The sequence below is a fragment of the Otolemur garnettii genome, unplaced genomic scaffold (genome assembly GCF_000181295.1).
Source record: "Otolemur garnettii isolate 467f Iridium unplaced genomic scaffold, OtoGar3 scaffold00059, whole genome shotgun sequence".
NCBI lineage: Eukaryota > Metazoa > Chordata > Mammalia > Primates > Galagidae > Otolemur > Otolemur garnettii.
Genome location: NW_003852454.1, coordinates 6,139,470 through 6,153,874, shown reverse-complemented (window position 1 = coordinate 6,153,874; position 14,405 = coordinate 6,139,470).

Genomic DNA, 14,405 nt, shown 5'->3' with positions numbered 1-14,405 from the left:
CACTAACTATCCGTTACCTGCAGAATCATGAACAGGAAGAGAAGGAACAGGAAGAGAAGAAAAAGATGCTCAGTGTAACTAGGAAACAGTATGTTATCCAACATGTCATTAAAAAACCTTTGCTTTCACTCTGAGAGAATTTAACAAGTGAAATAATTTCTCCTTTGCCTTTGAGAAGAGCTTCCCCCTTCCTGGCATTTGGAAGCACTGTCTATCTGACCCACACAGAGTGTAACCCACAAACTTTCTGGCATTCAGATACCTTTTGTGTAGAGGACACTGAGCAAGAAGGCTGGAAATGGGTTTCCGCGGGGCCCGAGCAGTGTCAGTCATGAGAATGGATGTGTACGGTTGTGATCTGACAGCACTGAGCCTTGCAGCCTGTGCGTGTTTTTAATGGGTGTGATGAGGGTGTATTCATAATACATACGGCCCTCTGCAGCATGGCCCCGGGAAATAGTTGACTAAAGAAAAGACAGGCACTTACTTGACTCAACTTGCCCCGGCTTGTTCTCTCTCTCTCAGGAACTTGGAAATTTCATTGAGGGACTGGGAACCCAATCAAGTTAATGACAGAGCTCTGGACGGAAGACAGTTAACTTCCACCTTTAAGGTCCTCAGAGCCGTCCCAGATACTCTTGGATTCTGTCCTCTTCATTTGGGATTTCCAGTTTTTTCCTCAGATTCCCTCAGACCTCTCAGTATCCTTCTAGCAACGTCTTCTTTTTCTTTTGCTGGTTTAGTCTCTACTACTTGAAACAAAAAGAATTATAACTAACACATCATACAGTTTGCATGCCCAAACTTCAGGCTGGGTCAAGTATAAGCCAGCCTGTTGAGAAGCCCTCTGTCTGGACCACTTTATGAGGTCACACTGTTATCTAATAAAAGCCACTCATGGGAAGTGGGGTCAGGTCAGACGGACCTGAAATCATGCCCTGGTTCCACTACTTACCCATGCTGTGATCTTGGGCAAATTCCTTAACCTCTCTGAGCCTCAGTTTCTCCCTCCATAAAATGGCACCACCCCTCAGAGGTTTTAGGTATCTGGGTCCTGCCAACCTAGAGAGTGTTTTTGTATGAATTAGCGAAAGTGCTTCTCTGGGCACAGGGTTTAGGCAATGTCTTGCAGCCTGGACTTGACCCCGGCTGTGTGCTGGGGTACAGTGCACAGCCTGCGCATCAAACAGCAGTGGCCTGGGCGTATGCTAAAGTACACAGGGCCCCTGTGAGCAGTCACTGCCCTTCCTTCTTCCTGTTTCTTCCCAAAGTCTCAGCCCAGTCACAAATGACACAGTAAAACAACTTGTAAGCTATGGATTTTAGGATGCGAATAGTGAAACAACTATGGAGGGGAAGGCTGTGTGAATGTCCCTAACAGCTGGGCTGGAATCCACACTGCACCAAGCCATCCTGCTGGGCCTTTGGGAGAAAGGGTGCTCATTGATCTTCTCAATCCATAGTTCATCATCTGGCCATTTGGGGACATCTGTGTTCAAGCTGGTTCTGCTGGCTGGAGGAAAACCCAGATGTGAATCTTGACCCTAGTGCTCCTGAGCGGTGGACTCTGGAGGGGAAGGCAAGGTCGTTCATCACTACTGTATTGGTGGGCTTCTGCTTTGGGGCCTTTCAGTTTACCGAGAGTTTCTACTGCATGCTGACCCAAACCCAAGGGGCAAGCAGGGTGGGGGCCACTGGTACCATTTTGTATTGGAGGAAACTGATGCTCCTAGCACTGCAGTGGCTGTCTACTTAACAATAATACCCTCTGAAACTGGGACTGGAACTGGTTTTTCATGACCCCTGGGCTCAGCTACACATCAGAAAGTGAGAAGGAAGATTCCTGGCCACATGGGCCTCCCTGCACACTTCCCTGTTTGGCCCCTGCGAGCAAGGCAGGAGAAGCTCCTATTCCAATCAGATGGCAAAGCCCATCAGTGGGCCACATTTGCTGTGAGGCAGGATCCTGTGCTTGCAAACCCTCCGCAGTGAACGGGCTGCCTCCTTCTGCAGTCTTCTGTCTCTCTTGGCACAGGAAGAGAGCCCTGGATTATCCTCAGACTGGGTTTATCTCTGCACGCCAAGTGTGTGGGCTTGGGCACGGCTGGCCAGCGAGGTTTGGATTCCTGTTTGGGAGGAGGTAGGAATCCTCCCCACTCCTGAGGACCCATATCATTTCTCTGACTCAGCTTTCCTGGAATTCTGCATGTGGAGATACTGGACAGGAGGCCAGTTTTTAATAAAGTGGCTCTGTCTTAGCTTCCTGCCTGGTGTATGTCACAGGTGGGGTTCCCTGGGAAGGCGCTGAGATGGAGTTCTGTGTGGGGGAGGCCTGTGAGGGAGGGCCCCAAAATCCACACCTGTGCAAAGGAACTAGGGACTAGAAGGCTGAAGACAGCCACCAGACTATTTTCATGAGGGCTTGGCTGAACCGAGGGAGCCCTGGACATGCATCCCCGCCTTTATATCTCAGTGCCATCAGTCACTGATACCATCCCTCCGAGGAAGTGACATGCCTTTGGGTGAGGGCTCCTGCCTGACTGCAAGAGGAGGAAGACAGGGAAAGACCCCACAGAGGCATCCCCGAGGCTGAGGGAATAAGGGGTCCTCCCTTCCTGAAGTGGGACCTGAGTGACGTGTTCCTTATAACTACCTTGCTATTAGTCTTCTTTGTATATATGTCCTGAGGACCCCAGAGGAGGTGGCGGGGGGATGGGGGGGCTCACAGAGCAGGATTCCGGCCCTGCTGGGTCTTCTTGCAGAATGCTAGCACATGCCATTATAATTCTGCTCTTTATTCTGCTCTTAAAGAGGTGTGCAAGCATTGTGGGCGCTGGGCTTCATGGAGGAGCATGGAATTTTTGAACTGCCTGGATGGCTGGAAGACATTTAAGATAAAAAGACGACCTGTGAGGTGGGCTGGGATGAGTGCAGAGGGTGCAGGGAGTGGGGGGTGGTGGTGGTGGTGGTGGTGGTGGTGGTGGGGCTCTCCGTCAGTCAGAAAGCCTTGTAAGGAGGGTGGCAGAGCAGCCGGGGGCCCTGAGCAAGACGAGGAAGCTACAGGGAAGTCCACTTGCCATTGTAGGGACAGGGACAGGCAATAGGGCCTGGCCCTGAGGTGGCAGCAGGGAAAGTCAGGAGGGGCCAAATGCAGGCAGGGGCCCAGCTGTGTTGGGCTGAACTGGCCTGGCCACAGCGGACCTGGGGTGTGGAAGGGCTGATCGCGGTGACGCGGGACAGCCCTTCCAAATTAGCACAGCCGGTTTCCTCCAGTGCAGGTTTTTCCACAGCGGAAAGAAGATACAGGCTGGTGGGGAGCTGCTGATTGCCTTTGGGGTCCCTCCGTGACTCAGAGCGTTTTCCAGCTCGTTGAACCGGGGCCATGCTGTGTGAGTTTCCTCCTGACGCTCTGGCGGATGCATAATGAATAGGGAATTTAAGCCATATGCTGACGATTCCTTTGCCCTGAACTCATCCGCATGCGCTGCTTAAGAGCCCTTTGATGTCCGGCAGGACTCACAGCCTGTTTTATGAGATGTTTTATGCTCTCTCCCTGCCCTTCCCACCCGCCACTCGCCCATTAGGTTTAAGAAACGGAAGTTATGTTACTGAGAGTCTAAATGGACTCAGCTCTCAAAATGTTCAAGTTCTAGGTTTGAAGCTGGTGGAGTTCCCTTGGACTCAAGCCTTGGCAGCGCCTTCTCTTCCACCAAGGGGCCTGGCAGCGCCATTCAGGAGGCCTGGCTTTGCAGGCAGCCTGGCAGGTGGACGGGACAGAGCTGGGACAGCTGGGGCAGAGTGAAGGAAGGACCCCGGTACCTGCTCCACCATGCCTCGGGGCCCCTGCCATCTACCACGCCTGGGGTGTTCCTTCCTTTGGGCTAAGGCCTTTTCTGTCCACTTCTCCAGCATCATTGCTAATGTTTGTGACCTGCGGGGTCTGAGCACATCATTGTAGGCCCCTTTCCAGCTGGGAGATGGTCTCAGATGGCGGGACACAGGGTGGCAAGTTTTGGCGAGAGGAGAGGCGTCCCTGCTGAGACAGTGTTGAGAAGGGGAGGGGAGGATGCTGAGGACTGAAGCTTAAGTTTCTGGGACTCCCGCTGGTCCTCTGTCCTGGGCTCTAGAGCCCGTCCTGGGATCCGGCTGCAGAAGATGGAGATTCCCAACTGCAGTGATTGTGTTCAAGACAGAAAACAATTCTCCCAAATTGTGTGTGTGTGTTTGCACACGCACATGCATGTACACATGCTGAGGCTGACGGCAGTTTCCTGAGCTGTGGGGACTGAAGCTGCTTTTTGTGCTGGCTTGGCACCTGACCTTAGGGAGGATGGTAACTGTGCAGGGACCTGGTAGGACACCAAAACTCTACCCTGAACCAAGGGAGGGGTAGGTTTCCAGAGAAAGGACAGTTTGGTCTGAAGTTTGGAGCAGGTATAGGGGCCTATTGGAATACAGGGTAAGGAGCAAGAAGGCAGAGGTGGAGGCCCGGAGGTGAGCAGTCATGTCTGGAGGTGGCTTCTGTGCCGGAGGAAGTGCTCTGTGATTCAGCTAAGATCACTGTGTCCTGGCGACAGGAAGGGAGGTCATGTTTGTCTCATAGAGAAGATGGAGGCCTGGAGTTACTTTCAATCATTCCTGTCTGGTTTCCATTTTTCACCAGCAAAGGCAGCATGCCTTGTGTCTCCTAGATATATCAAGTTCAAAATGTTTGGGAATGTTAGCAATTCCATGACCCCACGTGTCCCCAGCATTTCACCATATAATCACAACCCATCTGGAGATGGGGACAGAGGGCAGACGTCTTTTTCTTTTCTTATGTGGCAGATAAAGAAGCAGAGGTTCAGAGAGATATTGTGGCTTGCCCAAGGGCACACAGCAAGCCAGAGATAGAATTGGGGTCAGACCACCTCCCTGTCACCATCCCCAGTTCCTGCTGGCTTTATTACCTGGGGATCAGGGCTGCCCCGCCTGACAGTTCTGCATGTGAAACCCACAGTTCTGCATGTGAAACCCAGCTATGTGGTCACCATGGCAGGCACTGGCAATATGAAGGCCGGTAATCCTATGGCTTCTGTTCTCAGAAACTCACTGTTGGGTGGGGGCCAGACACAGAAACAGATGCAGACAATATGGGTGCAGAAAGAGAGACGAGCCCATGGTGGGTGCCTAGATACAGGCTGGGGTAGGAATTAGGGAAGGTAGTCTGGGAAGGCTTCCTGCAGGAGGGGAGGCCTAAGTTAAAGGGAAGAGGGGAGCCAGAAGGAGATTACAGGTGTTTGAAAAGTGAAGTGCAAGATGTGTGTGGGGGGAGAGGCAGTTGCGAAGGGAAGCTGTGGAGACAGGGTTGGCTGCTTTTTCTGGAAAGAGGGGCCTTCTAAGCCCTGCCAGGGCATCTGGACTTTGTCTTACAGGCCTTGAAGACAGGCAAGTTTTGCATGTCAAGTGATCTTTATTTCTGAGGAAAAGTGTCTGGGAAGCAGGAAGGGCTGTTCTCTGACCGGACACAAGAAAGGAGGCTATTGGAGCAGCTCCCAGAGAGGGTGTTCAGAAGTCACACCCAGGAGATGCTCCCACACGTAATCGGCAAGGTGTGATGGTGGTGGTCGGTTCAAGGATGACTCCCAGGTGAAGTGAGGGTATCGGGGCTATCTGCACATGGATGCTGGCCTTGGGTGGTCCTGGAGAATGGGGGAAGAACTCAGAGAAGGTGATGTGCACAGAAGAGGGTCAGGACAAGAACTCAGAGAGGGTGATGGTCACAGAAAAGCTGGGAGGGAAGTGAAGCCCTTGAGAGAACTCCTGTATCTCCAGCTCGGCCCAAACAACTGAAAGAAATGTTCTTGCTTAAGAAGTTTATTTCAGCTCTTCCTACTGTAAGCCATCATGTTCTGTCACCGACATCTCTGAAAACCATGCCCTCTATCTGCCAGCACCTGGAGGGCTCCTTCCTGTCCCATGAAGGGAGGGAGCTGGGACAGGGAAACTCCTGGCTGTAGGTGCTGAGACATGGAATTGAAGACTCAATTTCTAGCTCCAAGGTAGAACTAGAAGTAGGTTCTGTCCATTGGAATGAAAAGCATCTACCCAAGGTCAATGGCTTAAAGAAGGGAGGAAAGTGCATGAATGCAGAGGGAAGCAGGTGGTTTCCCAATGAGAGGTTAGCCAAGGCCCCCCTCCTCACCAGCCCAGATAGGAACAGGGGCAGCTTCAAGAGCTGGGTACCAAGGACACCTGGAAACTGGGTCCTATATTCTTTGGTCAAAGGAAGCACATGTCTTTCAGGAGGGTTCAGCAGAATCCTGACTACAGTTTGGTCAGGCTGGGCAGCTTGTGGCTCTGGGTGCCAAAGAGAATTAGACATTGTGCCCTCTCTCTAATTGGGGCCACTCAGCATAGTCCTGCCTCACTTTTGAAGAGGGAGGATTTGGGGAGCTCTGCCAGGCATAAGTGACTCATTTCCTGCCAGTCCTCTACAATTATCCTGCTAAAGACCAGTTAGGATATTACGCCATGTCAAATATGGCATTGGGAGCTAAATTCAAAGCATTGCATTACAACCAAGAGCGCATCAGCCGGCTTTGTAGGAGAAGCTTCCACCAACTTAAGGGACAGCCAGATGCCTTAGGAAAAGGTCTCATTGCACAGGGCATTTACTTGGGATGACCTACACACATACACACACACACACACACACACACACACACACATACACACGCTGCGAGTCCTCCTCACCAAAGGAGTATTGTGAATAGTCCATTGGCACAGCCCAGGCCTTGGAGGATTCTAACCTCAGTCCTATCACTCATCCTAAATGTGACCTTGGGCAAGTCACTCAGCTTTCTCATCTCTCAAATGAGACTAAAAATTCCTGGGTCAACTGTTTTATAGGGCTGTGAAGAGAATCAAATGAGCTCATATGTGAAAAACGAACTTGAAAGTTAAGAAGGTCTTTCCTCAACTTCTCTGCCTGAGCTGACCCTGAAATCTCTGAAGACTGCAACATTCATTTCCTGCCGGGGCCCTGTTCTATTGCCTTCCTGGGCTCCTCTAAAAAAGCAAATGACACTGAGTCAGGATCGAATGGAACCAGCCCCTAAGAGCAGACAAGATGGGGAAAGCTGGATGTAATAGCATATAAATTCCTCCACACGCCAGTTCCCACTCAAGGGTCATCTGACTCCCCATCGACAGGGGCTAATGATGTGAGGAGACATGGCCCTGGAGGGACTCATTCCTGCCTCTTCCGTGTAACCTCACTCATAGAGGGGGTGATGGGCTCACAGAGTCTCTGGGACACCTTTGGCCTATAAAATGACTAGACAATTCCTTGGCAGGAAGTGGACGCTGTCCCCGAGGGTGGAGGCTTTTCCCTCTCCGACCATGCAGTGAAGATCCTGTCTTTACTGGGAGCAGGGGAGGAGGCCGACACCTGTTTGAGCTGGGCTGTCCTGGAGAGGCCAACCCCATCAGCCCACATTTGTTCTTTCTGCAGGCCCTCCTTCGACAAATGTCTGCGGAGCCCACACTGAGGAGCAGCACTGTGCTCCACGCTGGATAGCACCAGCCCTGCAGGCTGTGGGGCTGGGACTGTCTGACTCCAGATTCACAGAGCTCCCTTGGCGGTCATGTTCACAACCTTGGCCCAGCTGGGGTCCTCTTCCCCTTCAACATCTGCCAACACCGGTGTTGTTTGCAGGTGTGTGTTGCTGTGTAACCCTGGGGGCCTAGACAAGGGCTGGATTTCCAGTCTTCCTCGAACCCATTGTGCTTGGGGCCCATAGGTTCTGGGATGCTGGGGTTCCAACTTATGCCCTCTGCCCTGGAGTGTCTTTACTCCCTCAATAGCCCCCATGCTGTCTTCTTCCCTGGTAAAATTAGTGTTGCTGTGTCCACACTCACTCCACACATGTCCTGTGACACAATTCTAGCCCTTGTGAGGAGGAAGCTTTGGGAAAAGTTTTCTTGCTAATAAAAGACAAGATGTGGTCCTTCTCTTCCTCAATGGTGTCTGTGTGTGATGCCTGGAACACTGGTACCATCACAACCATGAAGGCAGTGAATCTGAGGACAAAGCTAACATACTAAGGGGGACAGAGCAGAAATAAGGACGGAGGCTGGGAGGGCAATAGTGCCGCTGCATTGCTGAATGAATCAACCCTGGGGCCAAATTAATCAATCCTTCCTCAAGATTTCTGGTTATGTGACGTTTTTCTCCAGGCCTTTCGGCGTTGTGTCTTTCTGCTCCTTGCAGTGGAAGCATTCTAACTGAGATAAGCTGTCACTACTTGCTGGCAGCCCTTTTGCTCCTCTTTGGGAGACACAGAGGTCAGAGTCAGGTAGTTTCATACTCCATTAAAAAAAAAAAAACAGCCAAAGTGATCAAAGGGTTGTGATTACGTTGTCTGGGATTGTCTAAAAGCTGTGTGGTTTGGGCTCGGTGCCTGTAGCTCAAGTGGCTAAGGCACTAGCCACATACACTAGAGCTGACGAGTTCGAATCCAGCCCAGGTCTGCCAAACAACAATGACAAGTACCACCAAAAAATAGCCGGGCGTTGTGGCAGGCGTCTCTAATCCCAACTACTTGGGAGGCTGAGGCAGAAGAATTGCTTAAGCCCAAGAGTTGGAGGTTGCTGTGATGTCCAGCACTCTAGTCTACCAAGGGTGATAGCTTGAGATCTGTCTCAAAAAAAAAAAAAAAAAAAAGCTGCGTGGTTTGGTGATACTAGTAGCACTGAGCCCTTGCAGTCTCCAAGGCTTCCTCCTCAGACCTTCCCCTTCCCTGGCCAACCCACTCTGTTTTGTCTCCATCCGGGGATGAGGCCTGGGAGGTCTTCATGCTCACCCCCTGCCTAGGTGTGGGGGCCTTCCCTCCGTAGTTGGGCCCCACAGGACCTTCCCCCAGAGGGATCTTGTAGCTGTGGCTCACCCTCCTGGGGGACAAGGATTTTCCCTACTCTGCTACTGCAGGTAACTCTGTCTCTGTCCCTCAACTTGCTTTCACCCAGGGGCCCCTCTGACTGGGGAATAAGCAAGGCTTCCAGGAGCAACAAGAGTCATGGCTGTAGAAAAGCCACGGGGGTTGAGTAGAGTGCAGTCTCCAATGGCTCTAGCTCAGGGCCTCCCCTGGGGCTGCAGTGCAGAGAGGCAGCTTGGAAGCAAGGAAGGGAGCTCTGCTGGCTAGGGCTGAGGTTCCAGTGGAGGACAGGCCAGCAACAGGGGTGACCCATGCCCTGGCAGCTCCTTGGGTGTAGGAACCCCATCCTTCTTCCTATGCTGTCTCATGCCTGGGATCATCTTAGGATGCTTAGGTGCTTAGGATGTGTGTCCAGTATTTACAATCATTCATTCATTCAACAAAGATATTGCACCACCAAGAGGTAAGGCGCTGAGTGGGAAGGACAGGGTCCCTGCTCTCTTGATTCTTACATGCAAGTCAGGGGAGATTGTTGTAACCCAGGGACTAGCTAGCTAACTAACTAACTCACCAACCAACTCATATTTTTAGTTAATTACACATGCTACAAATTATGCCAGCCTTTATATACCATGGGAAGGGTGGCTGGGGAGGGCCTCAAGGAGGGCAGAGCCTGAAGGCGAAGGGTGCCAGACAGGAGAAACCTTACAAGAGGGTCTTCCCAGGTGAAGAGACAGCAAGCAGTGAGGCCCCAAGGCAGGCCTGGATGTGTCTGAGGCCAGTGCAGCTGGAGGTGCTGAAGGGCCCTGCTGGAGTTGGGACCAGGGCAAGGCAAGCAGCTGGCCTCTCAGCCCATGGGCCATGCTCAGGGGTCTGGAGAGGTGAGCAAAGGGCTATGAGCTCTGCCTAAGGTCATAATTAGTCTTAGGGACCTAAATGGAAGTAAGCCTGCATTCAGAGATGAAAGGACATTGCCGTCAGGGAGCAGATCTGCTCAGAGAGGGCCCAGAACCAGGTGACAGCAGTTTGAGGCATCCATTTCCATATCACTGTGGTCATGATCTCTGATATCCGGGGCTAGGGCCCCCTCCTGCCTCAGCCCTACTTCCCTCTTCTACCCACCTCTCCCCATAGGCTGTGTTGGCCAGAGGCGATTTTGTCCTGCAGGCCCTGCCATCCACCTCCTGAGCAGTCTCCTCCATTGTCCCTCCTGATGGGGAAGGGGGGCAGATAGTACCTCTGTTGAAGGCTAATTGTTCAGCACCCCCTGCCCTTGGGGAAGCATGACTGAGGAGGCCTGGTCCAGTCCCCACTCTCCCTCTACCCCCAGCACCGGCCAGCTACCTCTGCCTGCCCATGACCCAGTAGTCCTGAGACACCATCTCCCTGTCCTTGGACACCTGGCCTGACTCTCTTTACTCAAGGGTCCTTGTCCCGTGTTCCCTAAGGATGGCCTAACTTGCTCACTTCTGCTGCTGTTGTTACATGAAAATTAACTGGAGCCTTTAGTTGATACCTTTTAAGAAAAAACAGTTAATAAAGAAATGAAAGGGGCATGAAGGAGAATGTAGGGGCCTGGCTGGACCTCAGGCTTCAGGCCCGTGCACACTGGAACACCTTTCCAGGCCCTCTGAGTTCCACCCACTCCACAGAGGGGCTTCGGGACAAGCTGAGCTGCTTAGGAGGTGTGGGCAGGGGCTGGGCACAGCTGGCTCTTGCTGTGCAAGGCTGTAGTTAGGAGATGGATCACATGGTGCTAAGAGAGAGAGCTGTGTGTGGACCCCATGTGGTCAGTTAGCTGTGTGATCTCCAGTAAGCCATGGAGCCACAACTTTGTCAGTAAAATCAGAATAACAGCAGCTCTTTGATGGGACAGGTAGACACAAATGAGGTCAGACCTGTGCAACCTGCCTGTGATGGGGCCTAGTGCTTACGTCCCCTTCCTGCCGCTCATTCCCCTGTATTTTATTCCTTTTTTTTTTCTTTTTTTTGAGACAAAGTGTCACTATGTTACCCTCAGTAGAGCGCTGTAATGTCTCAGCTCATAGCAACCTCAAACTTTTGAGCTTAAGTGATTCCCTTGCCTCAGCCTCCCGAGGAGCTGGAAATACAGGCGCCCGCCACAACATTTGGCTATTTTTTGGTTGCAGTTGTCCTTGTTCTTTGGCAGGCCCAGGCTGGATTCGAACCTGCCAGCCTCAGTGTATGTGGCCGGCGCCCGGCCCACTGAGCTGAGTGCCGCCCCACTTTATTCATTGTTACCCTGCCATGCACACCCTCCCCTATCTTGAATTCCAAAAGAGAACCACAGTGGGAAAGTGCCTGAAGCACACGCGTGGTGGGGGTTCAGGCAGCGCCACAGGAGAGCTGGTCTGGTCTACCGGGACCACGTCAAAGCCCCTCCAATCACCCTGTAGTCACGGCAGCCCACTTGCCAACCCAGGGAGAGACCCTCAGGGCACCCCCCCACTGCCTGGGGTTGTAGTACCTGCTGCATCTGCCGCCCCACCCCACCCACCCCCCATTGCCGCCCCGGTACACAGCATGTACATACAGTGAGCTTGCTGGATCAGAGCACATCTGTCACGAGGGAGACCGGACAGGCTGTGCCCCGTGAGCATGGCGACCCAGCAGGCCCAGACACCCAGGCTGCGTCTGAGTTCCCGCACCATGAAGGAGGCTCTCAGGAGCCCTTGGGCCTCCGACTCCTTCCTCCCACTGAAGCAGAGCCGGGCGAGAGGGTGGGTGTCCCTAGTGGGGAATCTGTGGGTCTGGCGTGTGAGTCTATGTGAAGATGATGTTGTGTTTGTATCCCTGCTGTGTATAGTCTATGTGCATCTGTTTATCTATGCAGTCTATGGTGTGTCTATGGTGTGTCTGTTTATCATGTAACGTATATTGTATGTATCGTGGGTGTGGTGTGTGAATCATATGTAGAGTGTGTCTATGACGTATGTGTGTCTAGAATATATCTGTGGTGTGTATGTGATCCATGCATGTTGTGTGTATCTGTGATATGTGAGTCTGTATGTGCTGTGTGTGTGGTATAGGTATCTGTGTTTGGTGTGTGTTATGCATGTGGTGTATATATATGTAGTATAGTATATGTGTGTGGCATGTGTGCTATGTGCAATACATGTGTGTGCTATGTGAGTGTGGTATGTTTCTGATGTGTGTGGCATGTGTGTAGGTGGTGTGTGTGGTATATGTGTATTTGGCGTGTGGTGTCTGGGTGGTGTTTGAGTGTTTACGTGTGTGTAATGTGTGGTGTGTAGAGCGTGGTGTGTGGTGTGTGGAGTGTGTGGAGTGTAGTATGTGTGTGTGGTGTGTGATATGTATGTGTGTGTGGTGTATGATGTGTGATGTATATGTGTGTGGTGTGCGTAGTATGAGGAGTGTGGTGTGTGTGGTGTGGTGCATATGTGGGCGTGGCACTGGTGAGGACAGTTCCCTCCCTCCCTGCCCATGAGGTGCCTGCCTGGTAAAGGTCACCCCTTGCTAAGGTGGAGCCCGGTGGAGCCAGGTGCCGAGCTCTGTGGAGGATCCCTCCTGGTCCCTCACTTCTCTGTGCCCTCCTGCTATGTCCCCTCAGCCTCCCGTCAAGGATCAGCTGAGATGTCTGTCAGGGGCCAGCCCTGCCACACCCTCTGCCTCCTGGTTTGGCTGCGAGGGCCCTCCTCACCCTAGGCCAGCCTTGCACACCCTCCTGGACTGTAGTAAGGTGTTGGTGACATCTCTGTTTGTCTAACACTCTGTCATGATCTCCCACATCAAGGGAATAGTGCAGAGCCTGTGACCAGCCCTCTCTGGCTCAGCCTCCTCTTGTCCAGGCGTTGGCACATTTGCTGTCCCTCTGCACGGCTTTATGTGGTGGCTGGTGACCAGCAACCATCCCAGTGGCCTTCTCTAGAGCCTGGGAGGGAAACGTGCTCCCTACCCCCGAGCACAGGGCTTGCTGCCTCCATCCTGGTGAGGGGCAGGAGGGAAGAGGGTGTCTGCGGGTCGAGGAAGGGCTCTAGAAAGGGTGTGACTGTCCCTGGTACATGGAGAACATGGCAGAGATGGCCTTTGCGGCATGAAGACACCTCTGTCTTCAAGCTCCACTTGTTAAGGTCTCTGTTAGTGGGATCTTTTGTCACCTACAGCTGAAAGCGCCCCAACCGGCTCCATGAGGATGCTCGGTCCCGGCGCCCTCCCTTGTGCCCTGGCGCAGTGAGTAGCCAGTGCCCTCCACCCCTGTTTGTGGGACTCTGTTCTCAATGTTCCTGGAGCACCTGATGCCACCTGTGGTCTCCTCCCGCGTGAGGGAAAGTGCAGCCAGGCTTCTCCTCTCCCAGCCTGGGCAGGTCACTGCGCTTGGTGCCATCATCCCTGAACAGGAAGAGCGCTGTCTAGGCTGCAGGGTGTCTGTGAGCACTGCAGGTCATGAGTGCCTCAGTGCCTGCCGCAGTCTCATTCCCAAGGCTGGTGGTCGATAGCTGCCCCTGGTCAGCATGGACCCCTAACCCACAGGCAGGTTCACTGCCAGGTGACAGGAGGAGCAGCAGGAAGAAGCATGAAGTCACCACGTGCTTTAAATGAACAGTGGAGGCAGCAGCTGCTGAGCTAAGGGCACAGACCCAGTGGTATTCTTCAAACTGGCCCTATTTCACCCTTAGCAGAGCTTGACACTGTCAGTCCCTTTATCTGTTGTTTTGTGCTGTTTAAAAATCTTCTTGTCCCAGAATGGTCCACATGATAAAATCTCAAAACTGCAGATGCTGGTGTGGATGTGGAGAGAAAGGAACACTTTCCCACTGCTGGTGGGACTGCAAACTAATACAACCTTTTTGGAAGGACGTATGGAGAACCCTCAAAGAACTCAAGCTAGACCTCCCATTTGATCCTGTAATCCCATTACTGGGCATCTACCCAGAAGGAAAAAATTTTTCTACTGTAAAGACACTTGCACTAGACTGTTTATCAGTTTACAATTGACAAAATTGGGAAACAGCCTAAATGCCCACAAACCCAGGAATGGATTAACAAGCTGTGGTATATGTATACCATAGAATACTATTCAGCCATCAAAAAACATAGAGATTTTACAGCCTTTGTATTAACCTGGATGGAAGTGGAACACATTATTCTTAGTAAAGCATCACAAGAATGGAGAAGCATGAATCCTATGTACTCCAATTTTGATATGAGGACAATTAATGACCTAGTACAAGGTGGGGAGTGGGGGAAGGGGAGAGCAGAGAGAGAGAGAAGGAGAGAGGAGGATGGAGGAAAGGAAGAGCAGAGGGAGGGAGGTGGGGTCTCGGTGTGTGACACACCTTTTGGTGGCAAGACACAATCATAAGAAGGACTTTACCTAACAAATGCAATCAGTGTAACCTGGTTTCTTGTACCCTCAATGAATCCCCAACAATAAAAAAAAAAAATTGAATAAAGGGGTGGCACCTGTGGCTCAAGGAGTAGGGCACCAGCCCCATATACTGGAGG